This window comes from Chiloscyllium punctatum, chromosome 15 (genome assembly GCF_047496795.1).
Source record: "Chiloscyllium punctatum isolate Juve2018m chromosome 15, sChiPun1.3, whole genome shotgun sequence".
In the NCBI taxonomy this organism is placed as follows: domain Eukaryota; kingdom Metazoa; phylum Chordata; class Chondrichthyes; order Orectolobiformes; family Hemiscylliidae; genus Chiloscyllium; species Chiloscyllium punctatum.
In genome coordinates this window covers 71,854,842-71,871,787 of record NC_092753.1, presented here as the reverse complement: position 1 = coordinate 71,871,787, position 16,946 = coordinate 71,854,842, and the positions used below count along the sequence as shown (strand labels likewise).

Sequence of the window (16,946 nt, the reverse complement as noted above, 5' to 3'; positions counted from 1 at the left end):
AGGAATGTATTCCATGCTTCTTTCACTTATTCTTGGCTTGTGAAGATTTTGGTAAGGCCAGTATTTACTGTTGATTCCCAATTACCTATCAGAATGTCATTCTGAATGGTAGCTTTGAGCCACTGTGGTTCCTTGTGGTGTGCATGCAGATGCTCGCTCTCCGCTATTTCATATGAATACTACATCATTACCCAATGTGGTCAGCCAAAGATCAGATATTTCCATGTCGACATAATGTGTCACATGGGAGGGGAACTTTCAGCATTGTGTGGTAGCTTTTCCAGATGCCCGCTGCCCTTGTTCTTCTAAGACTTGCAAGATGCTGTTGAAGTTGCTGCAGTGCAGTGTAGATGGTGCACATTGCAGCCCTCAACATGACAGCGGTGGAGTGAGTGAATTTTTAACCTAGTTGGGATACCAGTCAAATAGATAGCTATAAGGAAAGTGTCACTTTTTTTTGATGGTGCTGAAGCTTTATTAATCCAAAGTGGATAGTATTCTATCACATCCCTTAATTGTGCTGAGAGATAATAGGCTGACTTTGGGGAGTCAGGAGATGATTTACTTGCTGCAGGATTCCTAACTTCTGATCTGCTCTTGTATCCGTAATATTGAGACCAGTCTAGTTATAGTTCTTACCAATGGTGTCTCCAGGATTTTGGTGTGACATTTAGCTATGGTAATGCCTTTGAATGTCAAAGCCAAAAGTTTAAACTCGCTTGTTAGAGATGGTTACTGCCTGACATTTGTGCAGTATTAAACTCGTTTGGCATTTCCCTGTATAAGCCTCACAAGGTTTACTTCCAGTGACTGCTCAATTATCTGAGGAGTTATGAATGGAATTGTACAATCAACAATTATGCTCCCAGTTCTGACATTGGGATGAACAGAAGGTAGCAGCTGAAGATGGTTGGGCCTTATGAACTACCTTGAGAAACTAATACAGTGATTTTTTGTGGTGAGGTTATTGTCCTTCAACAACTTTGTCCATCTTCCTTTTGTGCTTGATATGACTCCAATTAGTTGAGGACTTTTTCCCCAAGTTCCCAACAACTTCAATTTTGTTAGAATTCATTTCTGCCATTCTTGGTGAAATGTGACCTTGATGGCAAGAGGAATTACTTTTACTTAACCTCTGGAATTTAGCTCATTTGTCTCTATTTGGACCAAAGTAATCCTGGCAGAATCCAAACTGAACATCAATGAACCAATGAATGACTTCAACTTGACAGGACTAACAACAATATATTTCTTCACTTTGCTGATGATTGAGTACAGACTGGGAGTAATTTGAGGTTGGATTTGTCCTGCATTTGTTGATGGTGCAAAGCTGGGCACATTTCACTTGTTGGCTAGATGCCAGTGTTGGCACTGTACTGGACAGCTTGGTGACACTGCTAGTTTGAAAGCGAAAACACACTTCATCTGGGATATTACTTGAGCTCATTGCATTGGACATGGCAAAGCTGATTTACCAGGCTGATTCTGGGAATGGTGGGGCTGATGTACACGGATAGATTGACTAAGTTAGAATTGTTTTCGCTGGAGTTCTGATGATTGAGGGGGAATCTTATAGAGACTTTTAAAGTTTTAACCGGATGAGACAGGATAGATGCAAGGAGGATGTTCCTGATGGTAGATGTGTCTAAACCCAGGGGTCACAGTCAGAGGATTCAGGGTAGACAATTTAGGATGGAGATGAGAGACACTTCTTCACCCAAAGAGCGGTGAGCCTGTGGAATTTATTACCACAGGAAGTAATTGATGCCAAAACATTGAGTGTATTCAAGAGGCAGCTAGATACAGCACTTGGAGCAAATGGGGTCAAAGGTTATGGGGAGAAAGCTGGATTAGGCTATTAAATTGGACGATCAGCCATGAGCATGATTAATGGTGGAGCAGGCTTGAAGGGCTGAATGGCCTCTTCCTGCTCTTATCTTCTACGTTTCTACATTTTAGCTTTTTCTTCATTTCCCTAGGAGAATTGACAGGCTGAAAACTGGCATTTATGTTGGTGGAGAGCTCAGGTGAAGAGCAAGATGGATCTTTCATTTCTAACTGAAGATGGTTGCAAAGCTTCACCCTTGTCTTTTTCATTAATACACAGGGGCTCCCTATCATTGAAGATGGGAATTTTCTTGAAACCTTCTGGTCTAGTTAGCTTTTATTTGCCCACTAACATTCAGTGGATGGAGCAGCACCAAGAGCATTTCTCTAGGTTGCTTGTAGGATTGCTTAGCTCTGTCTTTAAGGTTCCACATCTGCTGTTCAGCATGCCTGTAGTGCTGTGTGGTAGCTTCACCAGACTGGACTCTTTGGTGCTGCTGCACTGTTCTACATTTTTCATTGAACCAGGACTGATCTTCTTGCTTACTAGTAATGGTAGAGTGAAGGAAATGTCAGGCGATGAGGCTACAACTTGTGGTTGAATATGATTCTGCTGCTAGATGTGGTTGGAATCTCTTCCATTTAGTAGGGCGGATGTTGGAACTTTGTAGCTACAAACACTGTATGGGTGAACAGGTTGAAATCAAAAATTGCTGGAGGGAGCAACATTTATGCGATAGTGGGTGAGAGGGGAGTTGGAATGCTGCAGGAGGAAGGAAGTGATTACATTTCACCCCCCCCCCCCCCCAACACCTTGCATAAGTACTGCCCTTCCACACTTCACGTCAGCTCTGATGAAGAGTTATCTAGACTCAAAAAAAAGTTAGCTTGCTTTCTCTCCATGGATGCTGCCTGACCTGCTTTGATCTCCAGCATTTTTTGTTTTCAGTACAGGTTCCAGCATCTGAGTAATTTGCTCCTACTATGGTATAGCAGGTTGATTTTGTGGGAATGGGGTCCTGTTGGTTTTTCCTGTTGTGTTGGTTTTCTCACCAGCTGCCACCTAAACCATCTGACAGTTTTATCTTTCAGGGCCCTGCCAGTAGGGTGCTATTGAGCCAGACATTCTAATGGACATTGATACTCCCTTCCCATTCTCTTCCCTTGTTGCCTTCCGTCCTTCTTCCAAGTGGTATTTAATAAGGAGGGACAAGGTAAGAGAGGGTGCAAGAAGATAAATAAGATCCATGTTTCACCTGATGTCACAACACTTTATAGGGGTCATAATATAATAAATAAAAGTAGGTATTGATCATACATCTCCTTGAATCTGCTCCACCATTGTCTCCCTCAATCTTGATTATATTCAGTGAGTCAACTTGAGTAGTTCTCTAGCATAGAAAATTCCAAAGATTTGCAAAAGGAGATCTGTAAATGTGTGCCCTTGTTCAACATTCCCCCATGAGGAAAACATAGTCTCCTCATCCACCCTACCATCAAAATCTACCTAAGACCACCTCTCATTCTTCTCAACTCCAAAGAATATAGAACCATTGTTCAACCTTTTTGCTTAAAGCTACCATTTCATCCTTGAACCTACCTAATGACCCTTCTCCGAACTGCCTGTGAACAATGCAAGTGTATCACACCTTAATTAAGGAAAAGAAATGTGGACTCATTAACAATTCAAAATTGCAGCAAGATTTGTGATATTTATACTGCACTCCCCTTGCAGGGCCAACATTCCACTTCTCTTCCTAATTATTGCTCATCTATGTGCTGACATTTGTCATGTGCAAGGACACTCCTCTATACCATAACATTTTGTACTCTTGCTCTATTTGCTTTTCAATTCTTTCTACCAAGTAACTATGTATTTTCCCACATATGCTCCATCATAATTTTGCCTACACACTTAACCCTTTGCAAATTCTTTGTGTTTTCCTTGCTAGCTTTGTATTTTCTGTAAATTTAACAAAATATAGCCAGTTCTTTCAACCAGTTCATCAATATCGACCATAAACAGTTGATGCTTCATTAAAATATACCTAAGAATTATGAAATATCTTTTTAAGTGTCTACTCTAATTTATATTTAGATCTATTTTTCCAGTCCATTCTAGCCACCTCTGTTTTCACACCTTGTTGTTGCCTTTATTTAAGTTCAATGCACTAGTTTTAGTCCTAGGTTTCTGACAATAAAACAGAATGTGAAATTCTTGCTTGTTATGATTACTTTTTCCAATCAATTAATGAATCTTGACTTGTTGTATAATACCATCATCTAAAATAATCTGTTCACTGGTTCCAGACTCAATTTTGATGGCTCCTCAATGTTGAACTACCATTTTGCTCCATCTGATGGGTCATTTCTGGCAGTGGGCATGGTGATGCAAGAGTCTATAGTGTTGGCTGAGCTATTGATGCTATGAGTCTGATAATTTGACTCTTGTCTCAGAGAGAGCTTTCCCAGTTTTGGCACAGTGTTACTGAAGAGGAAATTTGTGAAGTCAGCTGGGCTGGGTGTCTGAGGAGCTTTAGTAGATTTCTCTCGTGCAGTTATCGATGGTACATACTGTTGCACCATGCATCAGTGATGGAGGGAGTAAATGGCTGTGAATGTGGTGCTAATCAAATGGAATGCATTCTCCTGGCTGGTATTGAGTGTCTTGTATGATGTTGGAGCTGCACTCCAACCAGTAGGCGAATACTCTATCACATTCCCGATCTGTACCTTGTGGATGATAGACCATGGTTGGAGTCATGGCATTGATATGGCTAGTATAGTTCAATTTCTAGTTAACCTCCATTGATAGAATTCAGTGGTGTTAATTTAATTGAATGTTAAGATGTCATATTTAAATTCTCTCTTATCAGACATGTTTATGTTCCCGTACTTGTGTGGCTTGGATGTTAGTTGCCACTTGCCAGTTCAAGATTGGTTATTGTCCAGATCTTGCTAGATTTGGACCTGGACCACCTCAATATCTGAGGAGTTGCGAATGGTACTGAATGTTTTGCAATTATTAATTGCAAAATATTCCCACTTCTGACCTTATGATGGTCATTAATGAAATGGCTGAAGATGGTTGGAGCTGGGGCATTATACTGAGAAACTCCTGCAAAGATGTACTGGAATTTAATGCGGGTTGGTCCATTCAGTTTTATTAGATATTTCTGAGCGGTTTGGTATAACTGAATGGCTTGCTTGGCCATTTCAGTGTCCACAAATTGAAATCAAACACGCATCAGACTTGGTAAGGAAAACAGATTTTCTTCTCTAAAAGAACACTAGTAAATCAAATGGGTTTTTATTGTTGCTATTTATTTGATTTTTAAAACTTTTTTTTGCTGTTTTTGTTATTCATTCACGGGATGAGGGTGTCGCTGGCCAGGCCAGCATTTATTGCCCAGGGAGCGGTTAAGAGTCAACCGTATTCCTGTGGGTCTGTAATCACATGTAAACTAGGCCAGATAAGGATGGGTAAACGTCCTTCCCTAGAGGGCATTAGTGGACCAAATGGGTCTTTCTGACAGGAACCATATTGGTTTCACGGTCATTATTGGACTAAATTCCAGTTTTTTATTGAATTCTAATTCCACCATCTGCCATAGTGGGATTCGAACCCAGATCACCAGAACATTACCTGGGTTTCTAGATTAACAATCCTGTGATAATATCATGAGGCCAACACCTCCCCTTGGTATTGTGTGATTTTAACTCATATCTTTGCATCATTAATAGTTCAAATTTAAGATTACTGTAACAACTGTGTTACCATACCTGTGTGGTAAGTCTCCTCACTCCAAATATTCTGCAAGCACGTGAGGCTGATGAGGACATGATATTACCAGCAGACAGGTCCATTCATTAGTTATATTTCATGTGACTCTTGCATTCTGAAATATATTGACTTTGTACTGTAAGTTAACTGTGTAAAAGGCTGAGTATGTTTATGGGAGAACTAAATAAATATTCTAGATCTGTTTGCATTTAATGGGATTCATTGAAATATGATTGCATTATAATGTTGCATTAGAGGCAAACATTAAAATTCTGAAGTCATAAAGGTGTCTGAATTTGCGACCTGTCAAAATTACACTTTACTCTAAAGTAGGTGCAGAGATTGGCTTCTGCTGATGTAACTACGATTGCACCAACAACTCTAACAGTAAATAGTTGTTTAAGGAGCATTGCAGTTAGCTATAATTACAGAATAATATATTTTAACATAAGCTGCATTGATCTTCAATGACTTAATGGTGTTTATGAAATGCATGGAGGAAAATAAGTGCAAACCTCAGAGAAAATTGTATTTGACCTGAGTTTGTCAAATAGTTAGCAAGTTTAAATACTGTATAAGAAAACAAGAATGTTGACATCATTGTAGTCTGTAATTGTAATTTTCTATTTGTGTGAAGCAGAAGGATTCCTTTAAAGGTTGAGTAAGTACAGGGCTTTTTTGATGTATCAGACGGACAACATTTTTCAGCTGAAGTAATCAGAACAAAAGTGCAGGATGCACAACAAAACCAGAAAAGTTAGATTGATTTGAGCTTACTTACAGCGCCACCAGGATCATTATTGAAGGCATAATATGAGCGACTGTTCTCTCGTGCACCTGTGACTGTATATTAAAGCTGTTACAATCTAAAAGTGTACAGTGTATTGAAGCTTGAAGTCTATGCACATGTGTATCAAACATCACCTAACATTATTGAAATGGGGTAGACTACTTAACTCTTTCATATATATGAATGCATTTTGATTTTTATTTTTAGATCTGGTGATTCAAAGTTAATTTATTTTTTCAATTTAAATAGGGGAAGATTTGGTGCTTTTGTTTTAACTAATCATGTACCACCACTGTGTTGGATGTGTTTGGAAAAAAAGCTAAAGGACTGTTAAGAATAGATATAAAATTGTAAAGACAGACATAGCATTGGATGATAATTTGTTGCAAACTGTTTGGCCATGTGGGATAGGGAAGCACAGTGCTTCAGTGGTTAGCACTACTGCCTCACAGTGCCAGGTACCCGGGTTTGGTCCAGGCTTGGGTGACTGTCTGTGTGGAGTTTGCACATTCTCCCCATGTCTGCATGGGTTTTCTCTGGGTACTCTGATTTGCTCCCACAGTCCAAAGATGTACAGGTTGGGGGGGTTAGCCATGCTAAATTGCCCATTGTGTCCAAGGATGTGCAAGCTAGGTGGCTTAGCCTTGAGAAATGCAGAATTATAGGGATAGGGTAATGGGGTGGGTCTGGGTGGGATGCTCTTTGGATGGTCAATGTGGACTCGATGGGCTGAAAGGCCTGCTTCCACACTGTAGGGGTGATTTTATGATGTTTTATTGGATAATCAAGATAGATGCAGCGGGTGGATTTTGATCCTTTCAATTTCAGTAAGGGCATGAGTCATCGATAAGTCATTTGCCTTTCCAGATTATAAAGTTTCCAGAGAGATTAAATTTGGTAGGTGAGAAATAAATTTCTTTACTCTTTGAAGAACTCAGTTAGAACTTCAGTCTTAATCTATTCTACAAGTTAGCCTTTAATGCATTTAAGGGCTAAAATTTGAACAAATTAATAAAACAATTCAAGACACTCTTTTTCAGTGCTACTTCAAGTATATTTAGTCTCAAAACTTGACATAGAGTCCAAGTAGGAGTGAGAATATTTAAAAACAAATCTCTCCATAGATCAGGAGAAATGGGGAGTGAGGATGAATATATTTTATTTTTCTTGAGAACTAAATAGCAAAGGTTTGTGATCTCTCAGTATCGAGCTAAGATTTGATTCAACTCCCAAAGGAAATATTAAGTTTCCATTTTTCTTTTATTTGTTTAACTTTGTTCTTTTTTTATGTATTGGTATATACTGAGGAGATGATGTCGATTACTGCTGATGGTTTAGTGTTGCTCCCTATTTATTTATTTTCCCTCTACACAGTTGAACAGGGTTGCCCTTCTGTGTTACACAAAAGAAATTGACTGTAAAAAGTGAAAAAAATTTTAGAAATAGGATTGAGATGCATTTTTGTGCAGTGACTACATCATTTTTATAATGCTGTGCCTGCTCTTCATGATTTACCTGTGTCTGCAGTGCACTGCCAGAATGATTGTGGGATCGCACTTGCAGACACTAGAATGCTTTCCCCTATTCCAATTTAAAATTCTGTTGTCAAGGTATTTTTAAAGGGTGTGGATCTTCATGCCATTCCTGGTATTAGCTTGTTGTCTGAATACAATAATTCTAATAGCTTTTCTAATAGCAATCAATTGCACTGATCTTGATTTGGCACACTGGACTTTTGAGCCAAGTCCACTAAAACTGTCAGGATTTTTGGCAAATTACTTTTGTTTTACTTTTCAAGTGATGGCTATGCTATTTGTACTAGAAAACATAAGTGACACCCTCTTATTTCTCAGGAAATGCTGAAGACTGAAATAAAAGTGGTGTACCACAATGTATTTTAGGGTCGAGCCAGTAGGTGGCTGTATCTAACGAGTTTCTAATGTTTGCATTCATTTTATAGTCATTTTGAATACATGTCTTTATTATATTCATAAAATTACTTTTGGCAATGCCGCAAGTAATTTCCTCTTTTCCTTGTGATCTTTTAATGTGTTTCTTCACATGTTCATCTAATCCCTTCTTAAATGCAGTGAATGTCTTATCACAAATAGTTATTGAAGTTAAAGTATTCCAAATGTCTGTTACGTTTTTTTCTAATGCCTAGCCTTCACATTTGATACAAAAATAAGCATTTACAGATAAGTAGCTCCATTCTATGAACCATAACCAAATATGCCAGAGGAATTTAATGCCAACACATGTTTTAAAGAAAGAAAAAAAAGAAAAAGAGAAATGACTTGTAATTTGTTGAAATAACTAAGTATAAATGCAAAAGAAACTTTGAGATCAAGTTGAAATACCTAGCCATAATAAATCCGGTAGTCATGATCAAAACAAGTACTACCATGGTCACATTACTTTCTTGAGTATTGCATCCCATTCTGCTTGCTGAGACAGTGGGATGCAATCAAATATTTGACCACCATAGAAAGGTACTACAAGGACTATACCTGGTATTATTAGTCTGCACTGAAGACCACTGAAACAATTTAGTCTTTTAAGCCCTGAACATAAAAACATCCTTATGAATTTGGAGCAAATGTTCGACCATTTGCCTTTTAAGCCTGCAAACCATTTAATAAGATTGTGGCTGATCTGTTTGTGTTTTGAAGTTCCCATTCCCATCCACCCTCAAGAGATTTTAATTCCCTTGCCTAATATGAAACTATCAACCGCAACCTTAAAACTATTCAATGACCCCTGTGATTTGAGGCAGAGTGTTTCAAAGTTGCACAGCCTTCTGAGAGAAAAAATACTATGTCCTAAATGGATGACCCTTGTTTGGGACTCACCCACAAGAGGAAAAAGCATTTCCACGTATTCCATAGCGAGATTGTTCAGTATCTTACATATTTGAATCAAGTCAGCCCTCCTTGCCTAAACTCCTGTGAAAACAAGTCCAGTCTGTTCAATCTTTCCTCCTAAGGCAACCCACTATTTTCAGATATCAATTTAGTAAGCCTCCTGTGAACCACTTCCATTTTATGCTCTTTGATAAATTAAGGGACCAATGCTGTACACATTTTTGTGGTATGGTCTTACCAATGCCTCGTGTAACTGAAGCATAACATCCTTATTACTGGGATGTTTTCTGTATCCTCTATCATGAAGACAGAAGCTAAATATTTGTTCATTTCATCTACATTTCCTTTTATCTAATATTAACTCTTCATTCTCATTCTCCAGAAGACCAACTTTCATTTTACTTATTGTTTTTCTTTTTGAATTTCTGTAGAAACTCTTGCTATCCTTTTCCATATTTCTAGCTAGTTTTCCCTCATACTCTAATTTCTTCCTTCTGGTTAATCTCTCAGTCATTCATTATATTCTGATCAATCATTTTAGCTGCATCTTTTCCATGTTCATTAGCACTTCAGTGCTCCTGTATTCCAAATCTTTTCTTGTATACACAGAATCCTATTCTATCCTTTCCTTTTGGATTTTACCTTCACCAATTGTTGGAAATAATCTTATGCAGTACTTTAAATTGTCTGAAATCCTTTCATTGTTTTTAACAGTTCTGTTGGATCTCTTGTTAGTTGTATCTTCCATGATAATCATGCAACATTTTTCTCCCACAGATTTTCTGCAATCTCATTTTTGAAGATTTTGGTTTGTCTTTTATGTCCAATGTATACAGATACCCTTTTCTAAGTGCCTCCAAATCAAACCACTGAGAAATCTACACAAGTATACTTTCTGTTTAACTGATATTGCAGGAATGCTTTCCACTTCAGTGAAAACAACTGTTCACACACATTGGTAATACAATATATACACAGAGCTGGATGCATACCCTAATTGGATTTTAGAGAAGCCAGTGACCCTCTAGCTACTGAAGCACTTTTGATGGATTTGTTTTCTATGTTCCAATGCCCTAAACATAATTGCTCAGAGTTCCTTGGATACAGGAGTTATACTTATGAATTGGAAATTTGTTTACGTCTCACCACTCTTTAAGATGGGTGATACAAAGAAACCAGGGAATTACAGATGGGGGTTAGCCTAACATTTGCAATAGGGAAACATTTGGAGTCTATAATCAACGATAAGGCAACTTATCACCTCAAAGAATTTCATTTAATCGTGGAGAGTCAGCATGGATTCATGAAGGATAGGTAATGACTGACAACCTCAGTTTTATTTTGAAGTGGTGGACAGAGATCTATTAATAGATGTTAGAGTCAAAGAGCCATAGAGTTATAGAGTTATATCCCAACCCAATCTAATTCCACCTGCCAGCACCTGACTTATATCTCTCCAAACCCTTCCTATTCATATACCCATCCAGATGCCTTTCAAACGTTGCAATTGTACCAGCCACCACCACATCCTCTGGCAGCTCATTCTATACACGTACAACCCTCTGTGTGAAAAAGTTACTTCTTAGGTTTTTTTATGTCTTTCCCCTCTCACCCTAAACCTATGCCCTCTAGTTAGATTAGATTACTTACAGTATGGAAACAGGCCCTTCATCCCAACAAGTTCACACCGACCCTCTGAATACATCTACCACTATGGGCAATTTAGCATGGCCAATTCACCTAATCTGCACATTTTTGGACTGTGAGAGGAAACCAGAGCACCCAGAGGAAACCCACGCAGACACTGGGAGAATGTGCAAACTCCACACAGACAGTCGTCTGAGGCGGGAATTGAACCCAGGTCTCTGGCGCTGTGAGGCAGCAGTGCTAACCACTGTGCTACCGTGCCGCCCACTGTTGGGCAGCTCTGGACTCCCCAACCCCAGGGAAAAGGCTTTGTCTATTTATCCTATCCATGCCCCTCATGATTTTGCAAACCTCTAGGTCATTGTTTATATAGATTTCCTGAAGGCTTTTCAATAAGTGCCGCACAAGGCACTGCTAGCTAAGGTGGAAGCCCATGAAATTGAGATCAGGTTACTGAAAGGATAGGAAATTGGTCGAGTGGCAGGGAACAGAGAATTGGAATAATGGGTAAGTACTCAAATTGGCAGGACATGACTAATAGTGTCCTCTACAAATCTCTATAGCATCCTCAGTTATTCACAATATTAATTGATGACCTGGAAAACTATGTAATAAGTAAAATATCCACAAAACTATCAACATTATAGACAGTGTTGCCAACAGCATAATGTTACAACAGGATATTGAAAGATTAGATAAATGGGCAAAGAATAGATCAGGATTTTATTGAGAAGACCCAAAGTTAAATGCAGTGTATGTCCAATGAAATTTAGGGGTTCAGGTGCATAGCTGTTTAAAGTGTCCCAAATAGGTGCAGAAATAGACAAACGAGCTAATAAAGTGCTGGCCTTCATACCCAAAGGGCTGGAGTATAGGGATGCAGACATTAACCTGTGGTGATACAGAATCCTAGTTAGACCCCACGTAGAGCTGATCTGGGCACCACACCTTAGGAAAAATGTTTTTGTCCAGGAGGGAGTTCAACACCGGCTTTTAAGGATGATACCTGGACCTCAGGGGTTAAATTATGAGGAGAGATTAGACATATCAATCCTGTTTTCTCGAGAATTTAAAAGGTTAAGGAGTTATCTAATTGATGTTTCCAGGGTAATAACTGGAAAGATGGGGTAGTTAAAGACAAACTATTTCCACTGGTTGATGATTCTAGAATTAGGAGGCATCGCCTAAGAATTGGGGCCAGGCCATTCAGGAGAGATGTTCAAAGGCACTTCTACATGCAAAGAGTAATTAGATTAGATTCCCTACAGTGTCGAAACAGGCCCTTTGGCCCAACAAGTCCACACAAACCCTCCGAAGAGCAACCCACCCAGACCCATTCCCCAACATTTACTCCTGGCTAATATACTTAATACTATGGGCAATTTAGCATGGCTAATTCACCTAACCTGCACATCTTTAGACTATGGGAGGAAACTGGAGCACCCGGAGGAAACCCACGCAGACACGGGGAGAATGTGCAAACTCCACACAGACAGTCACCTGAGGCTGGAATCGAACCTGGGACCCTGGTGCTGTGAGGCAGCAGTGCTAACCACTGAGCCACTGTGTTGCCCATTGGAGATTTGAAATGCTCATCCTCAAGTGGCTGTCAATGCTCATACATTTGGTAACATTAAATCTGAGATAGACAAACATTTATTCCGTGAGGATATCAAGAGGTACGGGCCTAAGTTAGGCATATGGAGTTAGGCCACAGTTTAACCATGATTTGAATGGTGAAGCAGGCTCGAGAGGCTGAATGGCCTACCCCTGTTCCTATTCATGCTCTGCTGAAGGTCTATGTGGTGATTGTATTTTATGGTGCAGTTCTGCTGTTTAGCTGTGTTGCCTGCTGAAGAGTTGCTGCCACCTATTGTCTGCCAACTAAGGACTCAAGTCCATGCTTATTAATAAACCAATACTTAAAGATCTCTTACAAAAGAAATGGAGTTCATTTTTGATCGAAAGATGGAAGATTAAAACCTCCCCATGGTAAAGTTAGTATCAGTGCAGATTAAAAAACTTGATCTAAGTGTTATGTTTTGAGGAACATCTTAAAAGGGGAAAGAGAAACAGAGAGATGGAGCCAGGAAATTTCAATACTCAGAGCATAGGGAACTGAGTACATGGTCACCAATGGTAAAACAATTAAAACTGAGGAAGCTCAAGGATCCGAACTGAAAAAAAGTTTCAGATTCTTGAAGAGATTAAAGTGATAGAGAGAAGTAAAGACCTGGAAGGATTTGTAACCAAGGATGCAAACTTTAAAATCAGATATTACTTAATAGAGTGCAAGTGTAGATCAGTAAGCAAAGGGATGATATGATACAATGAACATGCACAGTGAAGTTTCGGACTAACTATTTAATGGAAGTGGGAAATTAGTGAGGAGGAAATTGGAGTAGGCAAATCCAGAAATAACACCATCAAGGTTGAGGTTTTAGCAGCAGATGAACTGAAGTACAGACTGAGACAGACCGTATTATTGAGATGGAAATAGGTGGGCGCAATGGATATGTGGTCAGAAACTCAGGCTGCAGTCAAATATGTGGCAAGTTCGTGAACAGTCTAGTTCAGCCTCTCATAGTTGACAGGGAGAAGTATAGAGAGGAAAGAATGAGGACTGCAGATGCTGGAGATCAGAGCTTAAAAATGTGTTGCTGGAAAAGCGCAGCAGGAATCTGGATGTGCAGATTAGGTGAATTGGCCATGCTAAATTGCCCATAGTGTTAAGTGCATTAGTCAGGGGTAAATGTAGGGGAATGGGTCAGGGTGGGTTGCTCTTCGGAGGGTTTGTGTGGACTTGTTGGGCCAAAGGGCCTGTTTCGACACTGTAGGGAATCTAATCTAATTACTCTTTGCATGTAGAAGTGCCTTTGAACATCTCTCCTGAATGGTCTGGCCCCAATTCTTAGACAATGCCTCCTGATTCTAGAATCATCAACCAGTGGAAATAGTTTGTCTTTAACTACCTGGATTCCTGAAGAAGGGCTTATGCCCAAAACGTCGATTCTCCTGTTCCTTTGATGCTGCCTGACCAGCTGCACTTTTCCAGCAACACATTTTTAAGCCCTTAAGGGAGAAGTATAGAGCCAGATAGTGAGCAGAGTTTGTAGCAGTGACTGAAGGCAATAGGTTTGGTAGTGGACCCTGAATATATACTGCTATAACTGAACCTGCATAGCTCACCAGCATCATGAAGTAGTTTAGTGTTCTGCTAATACTTCAACTTAGGCATGGGTATAGGCAACTTTGTAAATTATGTGGGAAGAATTGCTCTTCCAAGAACTGATCTCACCTTCCAGGTTCCATTAATGACAGTGGCTAAATGGTCAGTTATCATAAGTGCCTTGCATTATGGTCAGGCTTAGCCAGGATATCAGATTACTCAAGCTGCCATGGAGGCAAACTTAGTTCAAAGTCTCCAGAAATGCCATTTTCTAGAATGCTTTTGCCTGGATCTAGGCTCACTCATGAAGATGGGTCAATTAGACAAATGAGATGCTTCACCAAATATTTAAGGATTGTGGTTATTGAAATCAAAATTGTAAATTTGCACTCTCTCTACAACCACCATAAAATGATCGCAAATTTTACTATTTATAGGGTGCACCACAGTAAGTTGCTTTGGTTTCTAGTAGGTCCTGGAAACTCAGTGTTCATTAATGTGTTAGGATAAGGGGGTCCATGGAAACACCATTTCCAGGCTTCCCTTTGATCTTACCCCATCCCCAATTGAAAATATATCGCTGTTCCTTTATTGACGCTGAGTTAAACCTGGTGCTCCCTGATATTATGAACCAGACCAAACCCTCTCAAAATATATTAGGATGATAGGCTAGACTTCAACATTTTCTTATTCTAGAGGTAGGTGTAAGGCGTTGCATTACAGATGTCATGCAATTGGCCACACTACTCGATGTAAGTAAAACATGTTTTATTTTATGCTACAGTTAAAATACAAACAAAATAAAAAGAAAAGAATTGGTTTAACTGCAACTCTATTGAAGTACTTAAAATAATAAACTACTCATTCCAATATTGTGACATTCCATAAACAAACACTTAGCAAAGACAAATTCAGTAAAATAGATTGTCTCACATGTAATTCTGGCAGCAGCAACAGAGTCCCAGCTTTTAGCTGTAACAGAAAGAGGAATAAGAGTTTCCACATCCAGCTTCAAGACCCCAGAAATGCTGAAAGCTAAAACTAAAAATCCTGGTTCTGTGGGAGCTTAACCCCACCCATTCAGGCTGCCTCTGTTGTTCCAACTTTAAAAAAATCTCAAGGCCTCCCACGCTGTTTATTGGCTTTGAGCATACTGATCTGCACCTCCATCTCAACTTCACATCATTTTTAAAGAAGGACAAAATACACCCCTTAAAGCCACAGTATCATCACACTAGCAGCATACACATTTAGCAACATACGGAAGGATGGGGGGGATCTAATTGAAACTTACTGAATACTGAATGGCCTGGTCAGAGTGAATGTTGGCAAGATGTTTCCACTGGTAGGAGAGACTAGGACCCGAGGGCACAGACTTAGGATACCTTTTAGAATAGAAATAAGGAGAAAGTTCTTCAATCAGAGAGTGATGTATCTATGGAATTCACTGCCACAGAAGGCTTTGGAGGTCAGGTCATTGAGTACATTTAAGATGGAGATAGCTAGGTTCTTGATTGTCAAGGGGATCAAGGGTTACCAGGAGAATGGGGTTGAGAATCTGATCGGCCTTGATTGAATGGCAGAGCAGACTCAATGAACTGAATGGCCTAATTTCTGCTCCTATGTCTGATGGTCTTATAATGGAAATGCTTTTACTACATGGACAATAGTGGTTCAAAAAGGACCAATGCCGCCTTGAAGGTAATTGGAGATGGGCAGTAAAATATAAACCTTGCTGGTAATGTCCATATTGCAAGAGTGAATTGTTTTTTAAAAGAGCTCTCTTGACCATCTTACACTTCAGTTAAAATAGTCAGACAAGCATATGTCAGCACATTTAGGACTAGAAAAGTAAAAATATGCTGATGTTTTGAGCTAGTAAGGTTGAAATTTTCCTCTCTCTTTGCATTCAAGTCAGTTCATGGAAATTGATACTGAACATTTCATACCAATGTTCTTGACATCACGGCCCGGTATGGCAACTGCTATGCCCAGGATCATAAGAAACTGCAAAGAGGGTTGTGAACATGCAAGCCAAACTTCCATCCATTAACTCCACCTATACTTCTCGCTGCCTCAGGAAGGCAGCCAACGTACTCAAAGGCTCCTCCCACCCTGTTTATAATCCAACCTCTACTATTGGGTAGAAGATACAAAAGCTTAAACATACATGATTTTCCAATGGCAGGGCATGTAGATACGCAGGAACTCAAACTTCAATAATCAAGTATTTTACCTCCTAAAATCATAGAGGAATTCTGTGAAGCATGTTATACATGTCAGGTAGTGGGTAAACCAACTTGTAATCAAACCAGCATTTTTCATACCCATACCAGTTTTTTTTTGAAGAACCATCACTCTGGCATGAGTGGATTCTGTAAGACCATTACCAAAAACTTGACTGAGATTTTTGAGAATGTAACTAGAAGTATAGATGAGGACAGAGCGGTGGACAACAAGGAATTTAGTAAAACCTTTGACAAAGGTCCGCACGATAGACTGCTTAGAAACATCAGATCATATAGGATTCAGGGCCAGCTTGCAAATTGGATACAAAATTGACGGTTGGAGACAGAGGGTGGTGGTGGCGGGCTGTTTTTCAGACTGGAAGACCGTGACCACTGATATTCTGCAGGGATCAGGCTGGATCCACTGTTGTTTGTCACTTATATAAATGGTTTGGATGAGAATTTAGGAGGCATGGTTAGTAAGTTTGCGGATGACATCAACTTGGTGGTATAGTCAACAGTGAAGAAGGTTATCTCAAATTACAAAGGGATCTTGATCAATTGGGCCGTTGTGCTGAGGAATGACAGAAGAAGTTTAATTTGGATAAATGTGAGGTAGTCAATTCTCCATAATATA

At 39.5% G+C, this 16,946-nt stretch overlaps 2 protein-coding genes across 4 annotated transcripts in view; one reads left to right on the top strand and one right to left on the bottom strand.

The window, feature by feature from the left end:
• cmss1 (cms1 ribosomal small subunit homolog) overlaps positions 1–16,946 on the top strand; it is a 367,856-nt gene that overhangs the window by 90,531 nt on the left and 260,379 nt on the right. The window lies entirely within an intron of this gene.
• Positions 1–16,946, bottom strand: part of filip1l (filamin A interacting protein 1-like) — a 278,663-nt gene that overhangs the window by 65,873 nt on the left and 195,844 nt on the right. The window lies entirely within an intron of this gene.